The following is a 25,458-nucleotide window of genomic DNA, read 5'->3' as shown; positions in this document are numbered from 1 at the left end:
GTGCCAGCACCAGATCCTTACACACCTAACTACATGCAATGCCTTCTAGTTGCACATATCCTAAATAAACCCAAAACAAGCCTAGACTCTTTTTCTGCCCATTGATAGGCAGCAGTGGTACTACCATGAATGGTCACTGTTTCAGGAAACCTGAAGACTTGAAAAACATCTGTTAGACCTGAAGAACAAAGCAGAAAACAGCCACATCTCTATATGGAACCTCAATCACGTGCACTACAAGTGTTGCTACCATGGATGGTGCAAGGATTCATTTTCTCCTTGGCATGTGAAGCTGGAGTAGGAAAAAGAGACCCAACAAGAAGTTTAATCTTCACAAGCTGCTGTAAGAACCACCAAGGAGTTAACAATTTCCAGTGGTTTTACTTTACAAGGGGCAAGACAGAAATAGGGATACATTTTCAAATTTAATTTTACAATCCCTGAGGATTATATTCCAGGAAATTACTCTCTAATATGACCATGGTTACTGCATGACATTTTGGTCACATTATCTCAGACTCCTTTTTGGCACATCTGTCAGATGGGATTCACCATATATTTAATGGCATGCAACACTGGTTCAAATATAATTTGCTAAAAATATAATTTACTACAGCAAGTTAAGAAAACCTTTTTCTTATGCTTCAGGTTACAGCTTAACTCAGAAATGCCTTCACACAATACTCATCCAATTTTAAGATCTCCCATGTAGATTTCTGGAACTTTAAACGAGAAAAGAACCCACACCCCCCAAGACAGATAAAACTGCTTTACATAAATTAGAGAAAAACAAGATACAGTTTGACTGCACTAAATCATCTCAATCCCAATACCTTCTCAAAAATGCATTTTTGAGTTATTCATGTAAAGCCATTTCTCTGTATGATTCCTAAGCAGGATTTCTGTGGCAAGAAGGTTTACCCAGATCAACAGTTTTTCTCCAATCACAATGTCACTGCTACAAACCAAAACAAGCCCCACTCCTTGTCCCAAAGAGTTTCCACACTATGTCCCTGCTAATGTGGGAGTCAGGAGGACTATTAGATGTAATTTGCTTTGAAGGTAAAACAAAAATGGTGTTAAAATATTGCTGTCTTCACCAGTCAATATACTTCAAAACTCTCTGCTAACACTATGATAAAAATAGCAATTTTGAGCAACAAGCTACATGTTCTACAATTGGTGGCTCAGGAGTAACAAGCAAAACCAAGCATTACTGTCTCTGACAACAGCCCCACACAGTCAAATTTGTTTTAGGGATAAACTGAACAAATTTCAGCTCATGCAGACAGACAGATTTTGCCCAAACCCTTCAGGCATGGTGTGTGGGTGCGCTGGGTGTGCCTGTACCCTGCAGAGGGCAAGGAGCAAGTGGGATCCACCAGAATGACACCAACCTTGCAAAGGGAGGAACACCCTCCTGGACCTCCAGTGAAACAAGGCTCACCTGAGGTCAATGGTTGCTGTGCTGAAGGAGCACAGAGCAATGTGGCACCACCCTCTGATGAGGAGGGTCTTGGTTAAGGAGCAGCAGAGGAGCACCAGGCACCTGCAGTAACTCACCCAGTGAAGGATGCACAGACTGGCAGCATGCATGGATCTAGCCATGCTGTCAGCCACCATTTTAATCAAGTAATAAAACCAACAAGCCAACAAAAAACCAACTCACCAAATTCACCCACAGGAATAAAAAGCCCTCCCACCCCCAGCTTCCAACTGTCTGGAAAAAAGTCCAGCCTTTGTAAAGCAGACACAACCTAATTTCCTTTGTCTTCTGTACTCAAATCTCCAATGTTCTGGGTCTGTGCTGCCATCCCAGCTGAGGCTCCCACCAGCAGGAAGACAGGGAAAGCCCCAAGACACACAATGAGATCCTTACAGAATGCTCTGGCCAGCAAACAGGACAGCTGGCTCCTTGGCTCAAGCAGATTTGGGAATCTAAGAAGGAAAGTGCAGCTAATTACATGAACTCTTTGAATATCTTGGTTTCCTGTGAGGTGACCCAGGGCTGTCCTGCCTTTCAGAGCTCTCAAGGCTGAGTGTTTGAGGAAGAGCAGAGGCACAGAGTGCTGCCAAGGTTAATCCTGCTAGAGTTCTCTGGAAAGCAAACCAACAGCAACCTGGGAGGCTGCACAGAAGAGGGTGGCTCCTTCTGGAAAAAGACCTGGTGCCCCACAGTTGTGGAGATGACACAAAATGTGAGCAAGTCAATGAACAGCCCAGGAGCCTCTACCTGAGCAGACATTACACCAGGACCAGCTGAGGCCACAAACCTGAACTGCATGGGGAAAGAGCTGATGCATTTGAAATTTCATTTCTTGCAGAATTCATAGCATTTGAAAGCAATACAAAAGAGCACATGTTAAAGGAGCGGTTCAGTCAGCAGCCAGGTTTTGTAACATCACCTTGGTGCTCAGGGTGTTGAGAAGGGGTCCTGTAAGGAAAAACTTGTGGAAAATTGCAGAGTTGTGCTGTTGGTGCTCATTATGATGATGTTGCCACCACTAAATTTACTGGTGTGTTTCAGCAGCCAGGGCAGAGCACACAACACCTGAGCCCAGTGCTCCATTCCCCTGACACATCCCAACGCACAGCACAGAGTGAGGAGGAGAAGCCACAGTTAACAGGGATCTACCCATGAGCAGCCTCAGACACCTGATGGGCACAGCTCTGTGTTTGCTGGCAGGCAAGTGGTGTGTGGCAGAAGCAGAGACTGTGATTTGCAAGGGTAATTCACAGCTATACCTTCCAGTTGCTTTGTTGCATGTTTTTTCAATTTTTTATTTCATATCTGCCAAGTGGGAAGCCCCAGTCACTGGCAGTGGCACAATAAGGCTCCTCTCAAAGACCCAGCACTTTTGAGCAAGGAGAGCAGGGATGCACAAGAAGAGGGAGGTGAAACAGGTATGAAACTAAGCCTGCATGGGCCTGAAGCAAACTAAGATACAGGAATGATCACATGGCTCTCCTAACCCTGGGATGCTGCTGAGAGATGCAGCCTTGAAACTCTCTGCCCTTATAAATTAGATTTTTTCAAGTTTATTACTTTTGCAACCAGTTTATGAAACCCTCAAAATACCTTCTACTTGTTTTGCTATTTAAATGTTCTCTGAAGTCACTCACCCCTCCACCAAGAAGAGCTAAATCACTGCTTCCTTCCCCTCTGCCACCACTGCAGCTTTTTGGAGGTCACCATCTCCCTTCTCTCCATTTATCCTGTCCCTGAGTGCACAGCTTGGTGTGTACCAGATCTATCACAACTGCACAGTGCTGCTGGGGCCATCTCAGCGGCTCTGCACAGGGTTATTTTCTTTTTCCTGGTTAGCTTCAGGCTTAAAGAACACACTGGAGCTGTGCTCTGCTGGGAAAGGAGATGAGCACCACCATCCCCTCGTGCTTGCCAATGCCACCACCAGGGTGAAACACCATAGCACATGCCAGGGGATGCACACCTGACCCCCAGCCTACCCTATCTCCTTCCTATGCTTGAAACCACTCTTAGGAATCCCCAAAGGTTATGGCAGGCTCTGGAAGCTTTACACTACTTCTAACACACAGGGTGTACCTCTGATTTCACTGCCACCTCTGGCAGTCAGGGCTAGCACAAGGCTGATGTATGCATCAGGAGTTTGTCCAAATGACACAATTACTCATCCAGACTCAGCTGGAAAGAGATGCTCAGAGATCCTCATGAACGCACAAAATGCACCCTTCAGATTTTCACACACAGCAAAGGAAGGTGCTTTTGGATCTTCTCTTACAAAAAACAGGCAGAATTTCTATAGTAACAGATCAAGACTTACTGCTGCCACAGACAGCCCTACATGTTACACTACCAGTGCAGAGATTTCTTTATGAAACATATTCATAAAGAAGCAACACTTACTAATAAGGGTGTGCTCCCTTCCACCCCATAGGCACATAAGGGCTGCTTCTCCCCTACTCACAAGGGCTTTCCCCAGTGCCTTGGGAGTATTTTTAGAGGGCTGATCCTGGCTCATTGAAGTCCTCTGAAATTCTGCTACTGACTCCAGCAGTAGCAAGATCAAAGAAGAAAGCTGCTTCTCCTCTGCACTCCTCCAGTATCAGAGGGATGGCCTGTCCACGGCCACTCAGAGGGTTCTTTTACTGAAGGTAAAACCATTGGAGATGTTGAGGAATAAAATCAGTGGAGGGAGCCCGAGGCTAGAGCTGGCAGTGACCCTTTGCACAACAAAAGGCACAGAGGACCCCTGTGCAGGAGCCAAAAACTCAGCAGGAAGAGCCCAGACTTTCATGCACTTAAGACTGTGGGGATGTAAAAGCCCAAGGATTCCTTTGTTTGATGTCCCACCTCCAGAGGCACCAGTTCAAGCTGTTATTCTGTTATTGCACAATGATTATTTTAAGGATCCAGACATCTGAGACTCTGCTGTGGGAAAGCCAGGGTTGAGCTGGTAAGGAAGCCTGGAGTGACTGTCTGAGTGTGGGGAGGCAAGGGGAGCATCCCTCTGCCACTGGAACCACCTGTGGTGAAAGGGCTTTGGTGCTGTAGGTGCAGCTGCCAAAGCAAATCCTGCATGGTCAGACAGGAAAACTTCCTCAACAGGACAGCAAGGTCACATCAAGTTGGGAATCTACTGAATGCTTTATGGAAGAGCTAAAAAACCCCCAACCAGTTTCTCTTTGCATTCACCTATATAATAGTTAATACACACTCACTAGGTAAAATTACATGTATACTGTAAGTAACATAAACCACATTTTAATCCAATATTAATAACAAAGACAATAAATGCAAGGCCATTCCCTGTCCTGCTAGAGCTCCAGTCTCCTCCTGTAGCAGGTGCTCTTTCCAAGCATTGCATCCCCCTTGCCCTTTCCTACACACACTCACAGCAGCATCTGAAATGCAGCTGCTCCAAGCACAGCAGGGTTTGATTCACTGCTGCAAGCCTGCCTGGGTTTCAGAGCATGGCAAACACAGAAATATCTGGCTTGAGGCACGCAAGAGGAGTGGACTTGGAGAATGCAAACAGGAAAATGTGCCAGATTGTTTATACCTGAGTCATAACTAATGCTGACAATGAAAACTGAGTCAACTCAGAGACCACCACTGTGCTCAGTGCCTATGGGATGCTCCAGCCTAATGCCACTAACAGGGAAATTGGCACAAGTGACCCATACAAAAACATCACAGTTGTTTCTGTGAAACTGTTGGTGATGTGATACCCCCACTGTATTTGCTGCCTTAGGAGACAGAAGCACATTCATACAGCAGATTCACAGGTCCAGGTGCTCCTGCTATCAAGACCTTGGGCTCCTGATTTCCAAGAGACATCTCCATGAGTGAGCAGCCACTGAGAAAAAAACACTACCAAAAACTACTGATGGTAGCAAAAAGAAGGAAACATCTGAAACAGGGGGAGATGGAAAGCTTCAGGAAAGTTCATTGCCATTTTTGTCACTTCCAATCTCTCTCCTTCAATTCACTGAACTCTATTCTATCCCTTGATGTTCTTGCTTATCAGGCAGACATGGAAGCAGCAGTGCACCTTTGAAATCCACTGGGAGCAGTGAAGAGGAAAGCTGGCAAAGCCTGGTTTAGCTTTAAGGGGAGGGGATGAGGGTTTAAGTGAGGGGAGAAGATCCCAGGCTTGGTTACACAGGGATTTGTGACAGACCACAGACTTGCAATGCAAGGTGTGTACATGGATCCCAAATTACATTAAAAAAAAAGGAAAATAAAACTCCACAAGCCTTGGGCTTATTTTGGTGGAGTCCTTTTTACTGCTGTATCTATGAGCACTCACTTGGGCAAGATGTGCCCTTTGCTCCCACTCAGGGCTTTCTGCACCTTGGATCCACCCTTATCCTCAGGGGAGGGAAAGTCAGACCTGCCTGAGTGCCTGTCACACCTCTCCAGACTACATGCAAGTCCCAAATTACTGTAAATTGAAAATCTGTGCAGCACATTGCACCCATACAGGGAGGCTGAGTAGTTGATGCTGAGCTGAGGACCTGACAGGCAAACTCTCTCACAGCAGTCTGTGTTCACTGCAGAGCATTTATTTCCCCTCATAAATGACATTTCAGCTTTTCCATACAATTCCTTTGCACATCTACCCAAACAGAAATACAGGCTCCCACCTTCTTTTTCCCCCTCCTGATGATCAATCCTGATTTCCCTCCTGGGGAACATCTTTCCAGACCTACCACCCATCCCAGCACCCAGGAGCATTGACCATCAAGGACTCCCCCAAATCTCTCAGCACCAGGCCTGCTCCACCACACTGACTCCTGGCAGAGCCATCCCTCCCCAACAACCCACTGGTCCCCTCTGCTCAGGGACAGGGACAGCAGAGCCAGCCTGACCTTCCTGGCTCCCCCATCTGCTGCCCTGTCAGTATTTTCACTATCAGCCACCCATAACTATTTCTCTTAGCATGTAGCTCAAGCAGGACTGCTATTCTGGAGCACTTGTCTCTGTATCCTTTGCAAAATTGGGCCATTTGATGAAAATTTCAGGTAGAAATGTTATTTCTGTACCTTCTTGCAACAAGTCCTATTTCAGGTACTTAACCCACTGCCTTTTAATACCCAAAAGCATCACTGCTCAGACCTCTACCCTTACCAGTCACCCTCAACCAAACCCTTCCCAGCTCCTCCCAAGGAACAGTTTCACAAGTTCCCTTTGGTCAGGGCATTTGGTTCAAAGCTCTCAGTCCCCCTTGTCCCCTGAGGCAGCCTGATCACATCTGCTAACAGAGCAGTACTCACCTCCTCCACTCCCCTGGCAATGCCAGCTTCATCCATCTGCTTGTCAGCTTCCCCCACAACAGCCCCTGCCTGTCCCCACCCCATGCTGCCCCCACTGCAAAGCCTGTCCTGGCTGCTGCCTTGCAAACCCAATGGAGACCCACATTTGCTATGAAAGCATGAAAATTTGGGTTTTGCAGTGTGTCAGGTGCTTGGTGGTAGAAAATGAAAAGGACTCCTTCCCAGACCTCTCAGGAAGCAGCAGCTGAGACAGGTGGCTGCAAGCATGTGCTGCTCTGTGGCTGTCACCATCCAGAGACCCTGCCTCCATCACAGCTCCGGCCATATCCTGGGATCACCTTTGGATTAGATGAGTTTGCTATCAGCTAGTAGAGGGATTTAAAAAGACATCAAAGAACTTAGCAAGAAGTATGGGATGCAACTCAGAAGGTTTTTTTTAAAGAACTGCCTAACATACCCATAGTACTTGCTGTATTACTGCAGCAGTAATATTCTCACACTTGTTTTGGTCATGACAACACACCTCCAATGTAAACAGGAAGGAAAGCCTTAATTCTCTTCCTGACTTGCTGGAACAGTTTAGACAAATCTTTAGCACCTTAGTTTACATGCCTGGGGACTGCTTTTGCATATCCTTCTGAGCTGTTAAATCCCAGATGCCCAGCTGTGAGCAATGAGTAGCAGAGATTAGCTGTGCTGCCTTGGAAGGGCCACCTGACACTGTGTGACCAGAGCAGTGTGAAGAGCAAGGTCATCCTGCAGCCTGGAACACTGTTATGGACCACTACAGAAACTGGATAGGTCATCTTTGGTCAGGGTGGCATTCCTCTTGGTTTCTTTTTCCCCATCTAGTTTATGGCTCAGAGTTGAATGGGGAGAGATAGACAAGTGTGAGGGCTATGCCTGTGACCTGCCTCAAACATCTGTCCTAAAGCAGGTGAAACATCTCTGCAAATGGTGCAGTCTTCCAACTGATGCTGGAAGTGGTTAGACAGCTACTATAGAATAACTGCTTAACTTGTAGGCAGCTGGGGTGAAACACATCCTAATCCATCTCTCCAGGTTTACTTTCACTCATTTATAAAATGGGGTAAACAGCACCATCCCAGACTCTCAGAGTGAGAGGCTGAGCTCATGGATGCCCAGGCCTGGGCCAGCCACCACAAATGGTACACGATGGAGGTACACATAGCCTCACACCCACCTGCACAAGTCACAACCCTCAACACCCTTCCCCTGCCCTCAGGAAATAAAGGTGTTACCTTCCAAATAAGATTTCAGTACAATATTAAGGAATGTGATGTGAATAGAGACAAAGTGCAATGCAATACTGAAGTTAATCACAGGAAATAGGGGCTGGAAGGGAATCCCATGAGAGCGACACATTTATTTCATTATTATATCACAGACGACATTAAGCATCCACTGAGTCCCTCAAGGCAGAATTCTTGCATAAAAAGCATCCCCATTTACCAAGTATGATAGAACCTGCAACTGTTCTATAAATAAAGGTTATTTACAAAGAGCTGTTAAATATTTATTTTTCTCTGGAGACTGAGTTCTCTGTTCATTTGTCTCTGCTGCAGAATCATTTGGTATCAGGGAGCAGAGGAGCTCACCTAAAAAAAGACTAGGAATCTGTCCAGAGCCTGATCCGGACACAGCACCAGCCTCCTCCACAAGCTGGCAAGGAAAAGCATCCAACCTGACACAGAGGGAACACGAAGCAAACAAAACAGGAATGAGCTCATTGGGGAGGCAGAGGTAGAAGAAGGAACACCAGTGATACAGCAGTGATTAATAAATGCTATCACACTGCTTCGTCCTTACAGAGCTGCCTTGGCACTGCACATTGAAAGAAGTGACAACCTTCAATTGTGAAGAGTAACTGCAGATTTGCATTACATTTGCTTTGTGTCTTAGGAACAAGAATACATCTCTCACAACCAATAAATTAGTGATTTTTTACTTGGGTGTTTTTATTTTTTTAATTTTTTGAAGCTGACAGATCAGGGTGGGGGACACATGACACAGGCTCAACCAAAAAAACCCCATGGCTCTGAAATACACTTCTCTGCTAACCCTTTGTAGTAGTAATTGTAATAGTTCTTACTCCAGCTTGCCAAAAGCTGTTTTAATTAAATATTAAAAAGCTATTTGTTAAAATAACGTTTCCATAGCAACTAGAGAAAGCTAAAATACCCTGGTGCTTCTGACTCACAGCATATTAATCAACCAGCAGCTATTATATAATGAGCACCTCCCTGCAAGCACCAGCAGGAGCCACGGCAGCGAGTGCCTGAATGCAGAGCCGGACTCTGTTCTGTGTTTGCTGCCTGCTCCCAGCACAGACCTGGGGGGTTACCCGGGCTCAGCCCAGCAATCACATGCCCAGACATTCTGGGGAAGCCATGCTGGAGTCCCCAGGGTCGGTATGTTCCTGTGGGGCACACAGGGGGTGGCACTGGGCAACGGGAAGCTCTGGTGATGGTCACACAGACAATGGCTCCCCACAGGCCTGCAGCAGTGAGGGGCTGAGGGGGCTCCTCCCCAGCAAGCCCCAACCACCCACCTCCAGTGCTTGTCTTGCAAATGCAGTGCTCATACCACATCTATTCCTGTCATTTATTTAAATGTTTTTTACATTATTTGCATTATTTTTTGTAGCAAGCACCTTCCTACTATTAGGCCAACTGTGCAAAACTGAGTAAGTGATTAAATCTTGCAGGGACAAACAAGCTCTGCTGCTCAACCACAAAAGCTTATTTCACAGATTCAAGAAACAAAACAAAACAAAGAACAGCAAACAACCACTCCCCCCTCACATCTGATGCCCCCAAAAGATGAAAAAACCCTTCTGTACTCTATGCATGCAGCACAACAATGGCAGCCTCAGCCATCCAGAAGGTAAAGCTGCCTGACCTGGCCCTCCCTCCCTGGCAGCCTTTGGGAGGCTTTGCCCCAGGACACAGCTTGTGTTAGAGCAGTGCAGAGTCTCCCATTGCCTTGTCCATAGGAGCATCACCTCATGGTCTGAAGGGATGGCAACAACTGCAAAGGGAGTTGAGCAGTTGAGGCCAGAGCAATATTACCTCAGGGGAAGAGGTAATAGAAGAGGTAATACAACAGGTACTGGGATGGAGAAGTGCAGCTACACTGGTCAGATGGAGTTGGAAACCACGTTCCTCCTCCTCAGTGACTCAAGTTTTTGCTTTTAAGCCCCCTTCCTCCTTTCTTTCCAATGGAAAAGAAATACCTAACCACGCAGTTATTAACCAAAGGGAATGTAATGAATATTACAGCATCTGTATGCCAGCTTTGGTTTCCTGCTGCTTTGTTTGGGTGTCACAGACTGTGGCTATGACAACCACAAGGAGTTATTGGACTGATGTCATTTGTGACATCATACTTAATGGAAAAGGAAGAAGAGACAGTATCAAAAATAAGAAGAATGGAGCAAGATCCCAAAGGACCACCACACTGGGGCTGCTGGAGAGCCGGGGAGAAGCAATGCCAACCTTACCAAAGCCCAGGCAGCACTCAGCTCTGGGGAAAACCTGCCCTGGGCTGTGATAGGAACTGCAGATTTGCAGTTACTTGAATGAAATCCTCTCACCCCTTCTCATCTTGGAGCTGTAATGGAGGCTTTTGGCTAAGCCTCATCTCCCCTGACTAAATTTCTCCTGCTCTCCAACCAACTTCTCCTCCACGTCTTTATCCTTCAGTTACAACAGTATTCCCTTCCTTTTAAAAAATAAAACAGTCTGTCCAAAATTTCCAGACAGTTGCCTGATCAAGCACTGGAGAATGAGCGCTGGTTTTGTGAGGAGGGCACTGCTTGGAGAGGTGGCTTTGCTGGTGACAAGTACAAGTGACAATTTCAGGGCTGCCACAGCTACAGCCCCATCTCTTGCCCCATGTAAGAGCAAAGAGGTAACACCACTGTTGCATTTGGCAAAGCAGTTTCTGTACACAATTCTGGCACCTCTAACACACTGTTGTCATTTTATCTGCAGAAAATACTTCCAAATTCACTGCTCAAGCTCCAAGAAACAAAAATAACCCCAAATTCATCTAAATCTCATCTGATAAGAGAACAGTTTACTGCAACAAGTATGTATTTTTTCGAAGTTATACATCCAGAAGTCTCAACATAAGTGAGTTAATTTCTCCAAGCTACTACTGCCCAAAGGACACTTTCTCTGTCCTCCTGCTCCCCCACCAGACCTGCTGTGCCTTTGTAGTCCAATACTGCAGCCTGCCCTGGGCATTCTGTGATCTGCAGCCACCTCACCAACCTGTCCCTCCCTGGGGAGGGAGAGCAGCCACACAACCACCTGAGGATGCTTCCCCCAAGCACCCACAGCCTGGAGGAACCCTCCCCTGCATCCTCCCAGGGCTTGGCTCTCCACCAAGGGATGACTCTGCCATCTCTGCAGAGAACCAAACTCCATCAGCTGAATTCTGCCCATAATAAAGTGGGTATTGCTTTTAAACAGCAGGACAGAGATGCTGCCTCACAAAGGGATGGTGAATTAAAACCTCATGGGTGAAGCAACCACCACTCACAGCTTGTTCATAACTGTCCCCAGACCCACTGGAAGTGGCAGGAGCTTCCCAAACCTTCCCTAACAGCTCATAACACAGCTCTAGGTCAAGGCCTCTCTGCAAGGATGTCAGTCAGAGCCACCCCAAACCTCTGTTGACACCCACACTGCCACCCCTCACAGGGGACAGGCACCTCTGGGAGCAGCCTCTGGCAAGATCCACCTCCAGCTGCTGGCAGCCAAACAGAGAAAGGGAAATGACAAGAAAGCCTCTTTTTCCTTCTCTCCATCAGTTCCCTCATAGAGCAACTGAAACATTTTGCAGGGCAATACTGCAAGAGGACAGAGAGAGCAGACACAGAGGAGCCAAGTTCTTCTAGCTCTGGGTTTCCTGAGCTTCTAAACAGGAGGGAAGTTTCTCAGTCAGCACTGTGCCACTGCAGCCACCTCAGGCTCCCCAGGTCCTGTCATGCAGCCAGAACAGAAGACAGGCAAGTGGGAACTTCCAGTCTCCTTTCACTGCTGAGCTGTGACTGTGCCTTGCTGCCTTGCTTCAGAGCCATCTGAGACCCTACACCAGCTGCCTGGGGAGCTTCCAAGGAGGCCACTCTTGGCTTTCTCTCTCATCCTCTTAACACAGCTATAATGTATCAGAGGCACCTGTGGATTACATGCCTGTATCAGCACTACTGTTTTGCTTTGATTTAATGACACAGACAGCATCTATGTGGGACCAGCAAGTTGTTTTTTCAGGAGCAGAAGCAGGTCCCCATGCTCAACCCCTTTGTGGAACCAACCACCACACGGGTGCATTGGGATGTAGATTCATTAGGAACTGAGAAAATGATTCCCAGATTTCAACACTGCCTACCTAAAGTTTTGGTTCTGAGATGAGTAAAGAGCTTTTCTAAGATGTGGATATACTTTGAGAGTATATATATACAATGTACACTTCCAATTTTTTTTCACTTAAATTGGTATCTATTCATCACTCTGAAGCCAACACAGCTGTAAAAAATAGAGGCCAGAGCCCACCCTGTGCAATGCTTTGTAAATGACTCACAAAAAATAAGCCCCACAGCTCAATTAGCAGGTTTTGTGTGGCAGTCTAAACACCAAGGAGTTAGAAGAAAACATTTGTGATTCAAAGGAAGAATATGAACCATGAACCTTCCTGAGGGAGATCAATACAAAACACTGTCATCATTTCACATCCCTTTTTTCTCCAGTTACTGCACTCATTGCCAGTAACCTTCATAAAGGGCTGAAAGAAGGATTCAATTTTTTTTGTTTACCAGTTTCTGAATGCCTGATAGGTGTTTATTAGGGAATTTTCACCACACCTTTACCAAACATGGATGGACTCAGTTTTTCTCCTTTAACAAAACCAGCCCTTTCTTTTTCAAACTGATCTGAATTTGGGGTTTTATTCTGCTCTAGCCCAAATAGATTTTTGTTGTTGTAACAGAAAACAGGCTTAAGCCACTGAAATGAAAATAAAATCAAAAGTCTGCTATGTCCAAGTAACCACAGACTGCCATCATCATAGAACAGGCTAAAACCAGGAGTTGAGCTGATTATTAAAGCCTCAAAAACCTCCTTATTCTCCCCCTCTGCTAATAAAATTTACTTACAGGAAGCAATGAAGCCCAGAACAACAGCATCCAAATTTCAGCCCTGTTATCAAAGCTCAGAGCAGCTGCCCCAGGAGCCCACACTGTGCCAGGCACACAGCCAAAGGCTCCAGCCAGGATTTCCTGAGGTTCCTTTAGACCAGCACTGGCTGGCCCACCTGGAGAGCTGCAGAGGAGCCACAGCTGCTGGGAAATCCCAACCCACACCCTCCAGCAATGCACAGGGAAAGGCTGTAGGGCAGCTGCTCTTCAAATATATATTTTCAGGGGTTTTTTTGTTTTTTTAAATATATACAGAAGCTCCTGGCTAAGGTGCTTTGAAGCAAGTGTGCAGGTGTCTCTTGTAATATAGAATTTCCTTCAAAGCTATTTTATCACACCAGGGAAGACACAAATAAGTTTCCTATTATGATGACAAGGCTGTAGTGCTGTCCATACACACAAAAACAACATCACAGCCAATCTGGGCTCTTTTTCCATTGCAAAAGATGCAAGCTCACTTCCCAAGGAATGCCTCAACTCTTCAGCAAGATTCTGTCTTTCCATAGCTGCTAAAGCTTGAAAAGAACAAACAAGCTTCAGATGGTGCTAATGGTTCATTCTGCTAACCATATTCTGAGTTAAATGCATTCATGTGGTTTATATCTGTAGTGAGATAATTATTCAGCCTATGTGGTAATACAATGCTGACTTTATTTTGTGGGCTGCAAAGAGGTGCCAAAGGCACTCAACTAGTTCCAACAGACTGGATTTGCTTGCTGTAAACATTTCTTGAAATGTCCTTAAAAGAAAAAAAAGTAGAAGATTCTCCTTCTGTTTGGGCAAGTTTGGATTTCTCATGTAAAGGAAAATGGAAAGAAAAAGCTACTCACTCACAGCACTTGATTTCTTACATCCTGGGACTCTCTCTGAAGATGAACAGTACTTCTGATACCTACAAAAGTGGAAAAAATCATGTAAGTCATGAAGAAAAATAAAAGAGCATAGCAGCCATCCCCTCTCCTTTACAACTGGTGATTTAGTTTTTTCACCAGCACCAGGAATTCCAGCAATTCCCTTTTCCACTGACCACCACTGACAAGCAATTTGAAAGATTTGGTTCTCCAGCCCTTCTACAGTAACATAATGAACCTTGGGACCCTGTCAGGAGAAAAAAAATCCACATTTCTTAGGCCAAGCAGACAGTGCAGAGCGCTCACACTGATATCCTGAGATGCCACCACTGTGGTTTGCACTGGAAATACCCACAAAACATCTGCTGCAGCTGCCATGCTCCAGAACAAACTCTTTGGCTATTGGGAACTTCTACAAAATGCCATCAAAATTGTCCTTCTCCTCATTAAAGGGAAAATCTGCTGAACCTGCTGAATCCCAAAGCTAAAGTAGGCTTTCCTCATTTTTGCTTTATTTTTTTTACCCCTAAGAAAACAGGAGAGGAAGGTTTTGCTTCAGCAGCTGCAAGAGCAGAACTGAACAGAAAAATATTCCCCTTTGGCAGTGCCTTGTATACACACCTAAGAAACACAGTGCCTGCAGGTCTGCAAGAATGGCTAAAGACATAATAAACAGCCAAGGGACTGCTCTGAGTAAAAGAAATACAAACAGAAAACCACCTCACAAGCCCCCCAGGAAAAGAGGCAGCAGCTTATTGATTGCCTCAGTAGGACTGTGAGCACAAGCTGCACTTTCAGCTCAAGCTGAAATATTTGGGTTTGAAACTCCAGCCTCCTGTTATCTGGCCTGAGGAAGCTTGGCTGACAAACCCAAAAGAAACCACTTGGAGTCTTTTGCTGCTTCCCAGCAGGTTAGGTTGGTATTTTTTGGATCTTTTGATTTCCTGAAAGTGCACACTGGCTACTGGAGGAGCTGGGGAGCCAGAAGCTATTACACAACCATCACCATATTTTAGGAGCTTAGGCTAGAAAAAGCTGCATGTTTATTCACAGATAAAAGGGAAACTGCTTCCCGCTCTGCTCCATCTAAGAGTAAGGCAAAACCTGCTAGTTTCACTGAATTGTAAAAGAGAAATAAAACACATGGGATAGCTGCAGATTTTGTGCTATTTATACCTCCAACACTTTGGGACCCAGCAGGCCACCTTCTGCTGCTCTTCCTCCCTCTTTTGGGTCAAATTCTCCATTCTCTAAGCTTAGGATGAAGCTGTTTCTCTATTTAATGGGTTTAGTCCAGTCATATTTTACTAAAACTGCTATCTGAAATCCTGCTTTTTCAGTGCTGTGTCCAACACACAAAAGTGACCCTACAGCTTGCCAACAGAACTAAATCCAAACCTATGAATAAAACACTTCTAAATAACAAGGAAAACACCTACAGTCCAACACAGTCCTGTCTTTTCTTGATCTCAAACCTCTGCTTAGAATGTTAAATAAAATAAATATGTATGTGTATGGTGCTGTTGCTTGTTGGGACTGTATATTGACCCTCACAATTTTTGGTACTGCTCCTAAAGACCCAGCTGGTGAAGCTTCTCCAAGGATCTTCTTCACTTTTGGAAAAATAAAGCAGAAAGAAATCTTCAGGGTTATTCCATCCAATCCCTTGCTGTTGTAATCATCCTGCACATTCCTCTTCAGAAAGTATACAAAAAGTTTCTGCCCCTCATGGCTATGAGAATATGATTTGGGTTTAATGTAACAGCCCAGAAACAAGTTGGTAATATATGTGTGTATATATATACACACATACATATTTCAGATCTTTCAAAGTATTTCACACTTCTGGGAGATCTGCTACTGCTTTTGAACGCTTGGAGTCAGGCAACAGTGAAATGAAGGAGTCACAAACATGTTTGATATAGAAACACCAACTTTTTCAACAGGTAGGTAATTACTATTGAAAACTCTTGCCTGAGTTTGCTTGTCTTGAGCATCCCTGCTGTGGGCAGCTTTTGAGCAGCCTCCCTTGGGGATGTGCTTACTTCCAAGGCAGCACAAGGCAGGAGAAGCAGCTTTCCTTGCCATGAAAACACCACTTTCCTGGAATGCATCACAATGCTGGGATCAGGCAGATTCAGACCAGACCTCCCCTCTGCACAGGAGGCATTCACACAGCCATCACCATTTCACCCACATGAACTGTGCCACACCAACACCCACCGAGCAATGGACAAGAGCTGGGGAGATCTGTATCTGCTGGCTCCCTGTGTTGTCATGGTGAGTACATGTACAGAACAGTAAATGGTGCTTTCTGAGTTACCACACACCCCTGGTTGACAGGAATTGCCTGTTTGTGTGTTTACGTGGCCCACAGCATGCAGTGAGTAACTCCAGCTATCCCAGCCAATCTTCATTCTCTGCACACTGAGCAGGAGACTCAGCCACCAGCTGCTTCATCATTCTACATTCTTTCCAAAAAAACACCTCATGGCAAAACAAAAGAAAATAAACAAAACAGCTTTTACATACTTTATAAACAGCAGCACTCCACATGGTTTCTGCAACCCAAACACTACAGCACAAACCACCTGAAAATAGGATTATTTTGCTTTATTCACCATGGAGTTTTTTATAAAAAAGAGATTGTCGAGATATCTTCAGAGAGCTAAAAGGCAAATCTTGAGCTGCTGTTAGACAGGGAAGAGAAATAATGGTACTTTTTAGATGCTTGACAGAAAAGTTCCTTTGAGACTCTCTCAACCTACAGAAATTATCAATTTTGCAAAAGCCTATTTTACAGAGAGAAACTGAATTGGAAGCCCTGTAAGCACTTGCTTTCTCAAGCTTGAGATGAAGGGAAATAAACCCCACATTCCTCTCAGTTTCTCTTCCTGAAGATGCAGTTGGGTGGTTTAAATCCTGGGGTCAGCCCAAAGCATGCCCATGGAGCAGGTGTGCCAACTCTGCACAGCTCCACCAGCTCTGGTGTTCTCCCCACAGCACTGCTGATCCATCAAATGGCCTGACTGCCTCAAAGCCCCCAACTGGTGGTACAGGCAATAGGTCAGGACAAACCTCCTTCACTAAGCTAATGTGCCCAGGATGCTGCTTTCCTTTGCTGCTGGCTCAGCCAGGCAGGAATACAGCAAGGATGCATTCCCAGGATGCAGGGTGGGGCACTGGCAGCCACCCACCATGTCCCTGCTCCTCATCCCTGGTGTTTGTACCACACTAGGCATTTATTAACTTTTCAGTGTAGCTTACACCTCTATTTCCCTAAAAAACACCATGATCAAAATTACCACCTTAGCAATGTGAATTACTCCTAACAGCAGCCTAGCAATGCTGCTATGGAATTAAACATGCACAGCTGTGCTGGAAATGGGGGGTTTGCAGCCTCTCGACTGCAGACTGTTATTACAGCATGATTAGCAGATACAAATGTTCCTGAAAGTCATCTCTCTCACACACTGAAAATCACAGTTATCCCAGCAGATTCCAAGAGCCCCAACAGCTCCTGGCTGCTGGTTCAGTCCTTGTTAAGCATTCACCAAACCTGGCAGAGCACAGCACCATGGACTAACATGCTCATGAGCCTCCTTGCCTTCAAAACCTCTTCCTAAAGCTATTAAAATTAACCCATCCCTGCCCCCATCCCTACAACAGACAAAATCCAACTGAAAGTCGACATCAAAACCCTAAATATGCAGTGAAAAAGCCACTAAAAAAGCCCCAAAGTGCTCTGAGGTCTCTGAGTAAGCGCACACACAGTGCAGACAGTGATGCTTGGACAAACCACAGAGTACCTCCCACAGCACTCCATCCCCAGAGGTCTTGTTCCTGTCCCACCTGGCACTCAGCTGTCCTTCTCCAGCCTTTTGAACAAAGTTTAAGAAGAGGGGAGTATTTCCACCCCACACCAGCTGCTGCTGGCAGCCCCTGAGCTCCCCTGGAAAACCACCAGTGCTGACCTGGAACACACAGAGCAGGAGGCCCCTCCCAAGAGTCATCTTCTCCACCTCATCAGTGTGATGACCACTCACACAAAGTCCTTATCCACACTGCACAATTTTCAGGGATCTGTGAGCAGAAGCTCTCCCAGCCAGTCAATCCAAGGCTGCACCATGCTGCAGCTCTCCAGCCTTAGCTTCCTCCAGGACAATTTCTATAAACTACAGGAATAGACCAAACCCCTCTTTGCAATGCCTTCTGATATTATCAGCTGCTTTTGAAAATATTAGAAAGCATAAAAATAAGGAAAGAGAAAACAACAGCAAAATAAAGAGTAAATAAGATCAAAACCCAAATTAGCTGTCTTAAAAAAAAAAAAAAAAAAAAAAAAAAGAAGGAAAAAATTTCATCGTTTTAGGCACATTTCCACTGTGCAGCACTGTCCCAGAAACTATTCCTCCCCTCTGAGAGATTTAGTAGATTTCAGAAAACATGTTCTTCTCTGCCAGCTTGAAACTGATCTCACATTCCTCTAGGGAGAAGCAGATGGCCGAGCCAGGCAGCCTGGGCAGCCATGGAGGCCACCTTTGCCTGGCTGCCACCCCAGGGACTGCTCAGGGCCAGGCTGTGCCCATCCCCAGCTCTGCTGAAGCTGGTGGGAAGTGCTGTGGCTGCTGGCACCAGCTGCAGCTGGCCTTGGCTACAAGGTGAGACAGGGGCTGGCAAGGGTCCTGGCCTGGCTTCCCTGGCACTGAATGGCCAGACAGACAGATAGACAGTGATCCTGCCACTTCTCATCTCAGCACCCTGAAAAATCTGCACATGAACAAGAACATTAACCCCACAGCCCAGCATGGGGAGGTGACCGCCCACTTCCTCCCTGAGCTCCTACAGCCTTTCTGCACCTCCCTGTCCAATGCTAAGTCTGGTTCATGGAGAACCAGAGCCCTGAACCAGAATGAAAGAGAATGGGAAAGCACTGCTCAAAGCAGATTGTATTTGCTTTTCAACACATCCCCCAGTTGCAGATGTCAGCACAGAGAAAGGTAGATAGAAAGGCTTTCTTTCCTCTCTCCTTAACTGTTCCTAACTTCCTTCAACAAATCAAAGTGTTTTCTTGAAGGGTGAGAAATCACAGTCTCATACTATTTTAAATTGGCAGCAAGGGGTTTAGAGCAAGGAGAAGAATGTTTGATTGCATAAGACAATTCAACCAGATAGAGAAAGTGATGTCCTGTAGGGTTCTGGCTACAAAAAAGTTAATTATTACTACATTTGGCTTTCAGTGAGATTAAACTATTTCACATTATTCCTCTTAACCTTGCATTTCAGACTGTCACCCTCTGGTTAGTTACCTGCAGGCCCATAGTAATGAAGGTGTTGGAAAACACTCTCAGACCCCTCTTCTGCCAGGGCCATGACTGAGAACTGTTTTCCAACACAGTGGTTGCTGCTCTGCTGTTGGACACTTTTTCTGCCCAACATATGTTCAGCAGTAACTTTTTACTTTTAAACAACTAATCTGTGGGCTGTTAACCTGCTAATTAATTTTCAACACTATGGGATGTCCCCTTATACAGTCACAGAATAATTTATGTTGGAAAGAACCTTTATACGAAGTCAACCACTAATCCATGTCCCTAAGTACCACATCTGCATGTCTTTTAAATACCTCCAGGCATGGTGACTTCCCTGGACAGCCTGTTCCAGTGCCTGACCACCCTTTCTGTGCAAAAACTGTTTGCTAATATCCAACCCAAATCTCCCCTGGTGCAACTTGAGGCCACTTCCTCTCATCCTGTCACTGTTCCCTGGGAGAAGAGACCAACCCCACCTGGCTGCAGCCTCCTTTCAGGGAGCTGTAGGGAGTGACAAGGTCTCTCCTGAGCCTCCTTTTCTCCAGGCTGAACACCCCCAGCTCCCTCAGCTCTCCTCATCTGACGTGTGCTCCAGACCCTTCCTCAGCTCCATTGCCCTTCTCTGGACAATCTCCAGCACCTCACTGTCTGTCAAGCTGAGGGGCACAGAACTGGACACAGCACTCAAGGAGTGGCCTCACCAGTGCTGAGTACAGGGGATAATCCCTGCTCTGGTCCTGCTGGCCACACTGTTTGTGATCCAGGCCAGGATGCCACTGGCCTTTTTGGCCACCTGGGCACACACTGGCTCATGTTCAGCCACTGTCTATCAGCACCTCCAGGTCCTTTTCCTCTGGGCAACCTTCCAGCCACTCTTCTTGCAGTGTCGCAGTCCCTGTGTTCAGATCCATCCAGGTGCCACACATGGAGATATTTCCATTTGATGGAGATACATGGTGTAAGTTGTATACTGGGGACAGAGCCAAAAATCACTGACTCCTTCCACTACCCACCAAATACCCAAGCTCATAACAACAGCAGTGTTCAGAGCAGGAAAAACCTGCCCTGAAGCCCTCTCTGAAAGAGAGAACTGAAGCAAACACAACAGAAAAACATGCTACCCCACATCAGTCCCCATGGTCTAAATGCATGTGCCAACTTGGGAAGGACAGGGGTCATCATTTGAGGCTGCCTGGAAGAGCAGACAGGTGGGGAAAGTGTTGTGAGCAGCAACCCATCAGCACAACTTCCCATGTGGATAATGCCAGACTGCAGCCAGAAACTTCACCAGCTATTGTCACTGCTCAGATCCACAGTAGAGTGACACAATTCAAGGCCTCCCAGTATGACTGTCAGGTCTGGCCCGGTCTCTCCAGTTTCAGCCTGATTTCCTCACCACATGACAGAGCCCAGCAGCAATCACTCTTTTCCCTTGCCCTTTATTCATTCCCTCTTTTGTTTCCCTCAACCCTCCAGCTGAAAAGAAAAAAAAAAGGAAAAAACCAAGACTGATCAAGACCAGACAGTGACTAGATTTTGTTGCCATAAAAATAAATACAAGAGGAAGGGGTTTCCCTTTTCCAGCTGTTTAGACCATTCCTACTTTTGGCTGTAAAGCACCAATGTATTTGTAAATTCCTGCCAAACACAGCAGCCATTGGTGCAAAAGTGGTGCAAGAAATTACATGAGCACAGGATATAAGCATAAAGCAAAAGATTACTTTGCTCCTCTCAAATAATTGTGTTTGGGCTTCATTTGCTCATGAAGACCAGCACTGTTAGGTGTTATTGAGTCTCTTGTTTTCAGTAAGACTGTCCATGTGTCTCTACCTGCAAAGTTCAATGAGAGGTACCTGGGTCAGCTACAAGTAATCACAGAGCCACAAACAGACCACAGGAAAGGTTGCCCAGGGTCCCTTATACTCCTTCTAGGAATATAGGTTCCTGCTGAGCTTCAGCTGCTCTCCTCACTGCAAACTCCTGGAGGTCCTGTTTGATGGGAGCATCTCCCAGGGCATGTTCCTGCTCGCTGCACTTCTCCCAGCTGCTCAGCCCCAGCCCTGTCTCTTCAGTATCCCCATGCTCCAGTAAACAGAGCCACAAGGGGAAAGTCTGCAGACACTGACACGTTAAAAAAGTGACTGATCTTGTGGAAATCCCCACAAAGCAGCTGCCTTTGTGGCCTTTTCTCCCTATCCTGGGGATAGGCAACACAGCCTGGGCAATGTGTCTCCTTATTCTGTTAAGAATCAGTAACTCTGGGCCCATCCTTCCCCTCCAGCTAGACTTTAACTTTTAAGGCCAAGAATACAAAGGGATGGAATGAAAGTCTCCTACAGCCTGTCAGTCTTGCTGTCCCACAAATTTATCCTATCAATTTATCACCTTCACTGCTCTGATGACTGTATTGAACATTAATTTGTTTTGTGTCTGGGTACACAGCCCTGAACAGCCTGGGATGTTTCTGGAAACCAAAGCAAGAGGTTCACTGAATGTGTGATTCCTCCAGATCTGTGCTGCACTGGAATAAAATGAAGGTTTGGATCTGCCTTAGTTTGAGAAGTGGGCCCATGGGAATCTCATGAGGTTTAACCAGACCAAGTGCAAGATGCTGCATCTGGGTCAGGGTGACCCCTGGTACCAATCCAGGCTGGGGAGGACCAGACCCAGAGCAGCCATGCTGAGACCTGGGGGTGCTGTGGATGAGAGCTGGGCATGACCCAGCAATGCAGCCCAGAAAGACAAACACGCTGGGCTGCATCAAAACCTCGTGGGCAGCAGGTTGAGGGGAGGGATTCTGCCTCTCTGCTCTGCTCTGGTGAGACCCCACCTGCAGGGCTGTGCCCAGCTCTGGAGCCCTCAACACAGGAAGGACATTAAACTGTTGGAGCAAGTCCAGAGGATGTCACAAGGATGATTAGAAGGATGGAGCACCTCCTCTATGAGGAAAGGATGAGCGAATTGGGATTGTTCAGCCTGGAGAAGAGAAGGCTTCAGGGTGACCTAATTGCAGCCTTCCAGTACCTGAAGAGAACTTACAGGAAAGATGGGTCAAGAATATTTACAAGGGCATGCAATGCCACGACAAGGGATAATGGGTTCAAATTGAAGGAGAATAGGTATATTATGAAGAAATTCTTTACTGTGAGGGTGGTGAGATACTGCCACAGGTTGCCTTGTCTGGGAAGCATTCAAGGTCAGGCTGCACAGGGCTGTGAGCACTCTGCTCCACTGGGAGCTGACCCATGGCAGAGGAGCTGGAATGAGACAATCTTTAAGGTCCTTTCCAACCCAAACCCTTCTGTGATTCTACTGAAATACATCTGGAGCACCAGATATTTCTTACAGCTTTCTACCCCACTCAGGATTGAGGATATATTCACATTTCTGAGAGAGAACCCTGCTACTACTTGGATACAATTTTCCCACTCACTCCAGCAGAAGCAGGTATGAATCAAGGAGGTAAAGTGCAATTCACATCCTGCTGTTCAGGAAAAATGCACTTTCATCTTTTAAAAATCAGACAAAATCAGATTTAATACAAAATGTATCTTATCCTTCCACATAACCAGCAACATGACATTAAATTTCTTCTGTCTCATGATATATTTAATGAGGGGGAGAAAACCAGACAAGTGCACTCCCCCTTCTCCAGTACTCCTTGTTATTCTTCCAGAACAATTCTTCAAAGGTACTGAGATCACTGTATGTTACCTCCTTTTTGAAGGATCAGATACATTGCATCAAAAAGCATGCAGGAAAAGTTCTAGGGCATGAAACCAATTTTTGCACACTTTTATCTGGGTCAGCTTTTCTATTGATTCTGCAAATACTGTATCATTTTTTTAAAGTTAAGGGTTTTTTTTAGTTTAAAAAGAAGAAAAAGAGAATGTCAGAACTCAAGTCAAACATCCATCTCAGCCAAGGACTGGTTTTGTTGAGTGACTCCAAATCAAAAAGGTAGATTTTTTAATAATAAAATCCATCTAACGGTGAAAGGGATCTGGATTGACTTCTAAATTCAGTAAATGCCCTCTTCCCATACTGGGTCTATTTTCATTAATACCACTAATACCATCTTTGCTGTTAGGTGTACAAAACTTAGCAACAGCTGACAACATCTAAGAAAGCTAACATGAAACAAACACATCAAAACCACTCAGACACATGTTTTAGCATTAATTCCTCCCTTCCTTTCTCTGCTCCTCTGCCAAGTTTTCCTCCATGGTTATGAACTATTTGGCACAGCCTCCAGCTTTGCTTTGTGTTGTTTCATCAACCAATGTGTGTCTTGAGGTGCTCTGAAATAGAAATAATAAGTAAGAATTGGCCTCAGGTGATATTCTGTATTAGGAAGAGATGACTTATTGCAGATATCCTGAAGATCTGAATAAAGTTCATCTGTACACACACATGGCAGATGGAGGAACGACCCCTCCCAGAGGACTCCTACCAATGGGTGACAGTTCCTAGTATGGATAACTCAGAAATTTTGCTTACAATTTCAGATGACAGCAGAATATAATAAATAAAGTAGTGGGGAATTTCAATTAGGTTGGTGAAAATAAAGAGCTAATGAACTGTCTCTCAAGTGCTTTTCCAGAATGGAATGTTTTTACTTCTGAGATACTTTTTGCATATTTTCATGGTGGTGTGATGCTGGGAACTCCACCACATTGTCCAAGAGCCTGATTATCAAATGTGCTTCTGCTGGAAGGTGAGTGCCTGCTTTGACAAAATCTTGTTTCACAGGGATCTGGGCACATGGGAAGAGAGCCTGTACACTTCCAAGTCAGAGCTCAAGAGGGGTCTAACTAAGATAAGCATTTATTCCCTGGCTCTGAGACACTTGGCTGGCATGCTCAAGATCCAGAGGATTGTCTGCACAGATCCATCAACCATTTATACTCACTTTTCCCAGTCTGGAGAGTTCAGATGGAAAGATGAGTAATCATTTCCATCACACCCACTGTGTGACCCAAACAAAACCCCCAGCCTAACTGATTTCTGACACACAAATTATGAAACTCCAACACTTTCTAGCCATGATTTTACCCCATTAAGCCTTGTCCTCATTAGGAACCTTGCCAGTCCTGCATGAGGCTGCTGGATGCTGCCTCCAGCATTGCACACCAATAACCAAAGAGCTGCAGACCAGTGAGCTGCCCTCTCTGCAGCAGGGCTGGAGGTGCCTTTGCCCAAGGATGGCCCTGCTTCCAGAACCCCACCCTGCTGTACTCCATCCATGGCCCAAGTGCAGTTATTAATATACTTCTAATTGCAGGAATTATTGCTCTGTTACACTATGTCTTCTCTCTTCCCCCATGCATTAACTGGTTGCTTGGAGCTTTGCAATCCTTCAAAGAAAATGCTTTGAAAAATAAGACTGAGGAGGCTCACGTTAAATTGGGAAATGAGCACGCCTTGCTGGCTACCCTGAGAAACTAGGACAGGCTTCTCTCCACCAAATCTCCAGGTATCTCTGAGGCAGCAACAGTCGGCACAATTCTTAAAATACGCACAGGCTGATTAAAGGCTGGCTTGCAGCACTCACCAGACCTGCAGCATTAGTGCAGACTTTTAAAATCAAATAGACAGGACAATTTATGAAAGAAACCTTCTCCAAATGCAGGACTGTTTCCTGGACCTCCTTACTTGCTCTCCCACCTCACAACACACCTAAAGCTCCCCTTGGGAAAGCCTGAGGTACCGAAGTGGGCATGAGCAGAGGTACCCACACCTCAGATGTCAGTCCACATTCAAACCAGCAGCTGCTTCAGAGTTAAAGTTGGGTTGTAATCCACACTTTTCCAGGGCTCCTGACAACCAGCCTCCATCCTGCTCCATCCCTTGCTGGAAGATGCAGTGCAGATGTCTGAGGGGAAAGTGGAGGGCTGAGCTGGGACAGCGGGCCAATGGATCTCCAAAATGTCACAGGAGACAGCTGCAGAGCAGACTTTAAAACAAATATCCCTTCCCAACAGGCCCCTTTCCCTGGGGGAAAGGTCTTCCCCTGTGTATCACACCCCAGGCCCTCTCATTCATGTGAGGGCCTCACACTGCAAAGGCTTCATGAGCGGAGAGGGGCCGAGCGCTGCCGGGCCCTGCCCTGTGCTCCCCTCAGGGATGGAGAAATCCAGACTGAGCAACAGCAACATCTGCCCCCCTCTGTTACAACAGAGGAACAAGGGCAGCTGCCCTTCCACTGCCCATCCCCATGTAGCGGGGATGGAGAAATCCAGACTGAGCAACAGCAACATCCCATCCCCTCACAACAGGGGAACAAGGGCTGCTGCCCTTCCACTGACTGCCT

At 46.0% G+C, this 25,458-nt stretch overlaps 1 protein-coding gene across 4 annotated transcripts in view; it reads right to left on the bottom strand.

Moving 5' to 3' along the window:
- Positions 1 to 25,458, bottom strand: part of ZHX2 (zinc fingers and homeoboxes 2) — a 74,296-nt gene that overhangs the window by 28,756 nt on the left and 20,082 nt on the right. For 2 of the 4 annotated variants that reach the window (XM_063173611.1, XM_063173583.1), the window contains exon 2: positions 13,817 to 13,874. The gene's annotated coding sequence lies outside the window, so the exon portion shown is untranslated. Of the gene's footprint in view, positions 1 to 13,812; positions 13,875 to 25,458 lie in introns of all 4 variants that reach the window. The other 2 variants (XM_063173592.1, XM_063173591.1) reach the window with 1 other exon arrangement.

The sequence above is a fragment of the Melospiza melodia genome, chromosome 1 (assembly GCF_035770615.1).
Source record: "Melospiza melodia melodia isolate bMelMel2 chromosome 1, bMelMel2.pri, whole genome shotgun sequence".
Lineage (NCBI taxonomy): Eukaryota > Metazoa > Chordata > Aves > Passeriformes > Passerellidae > Melospiza > Melospiza melodia.
This window is presented reverse-complemented; position numbering and strand designations above follow the sequence as displayed.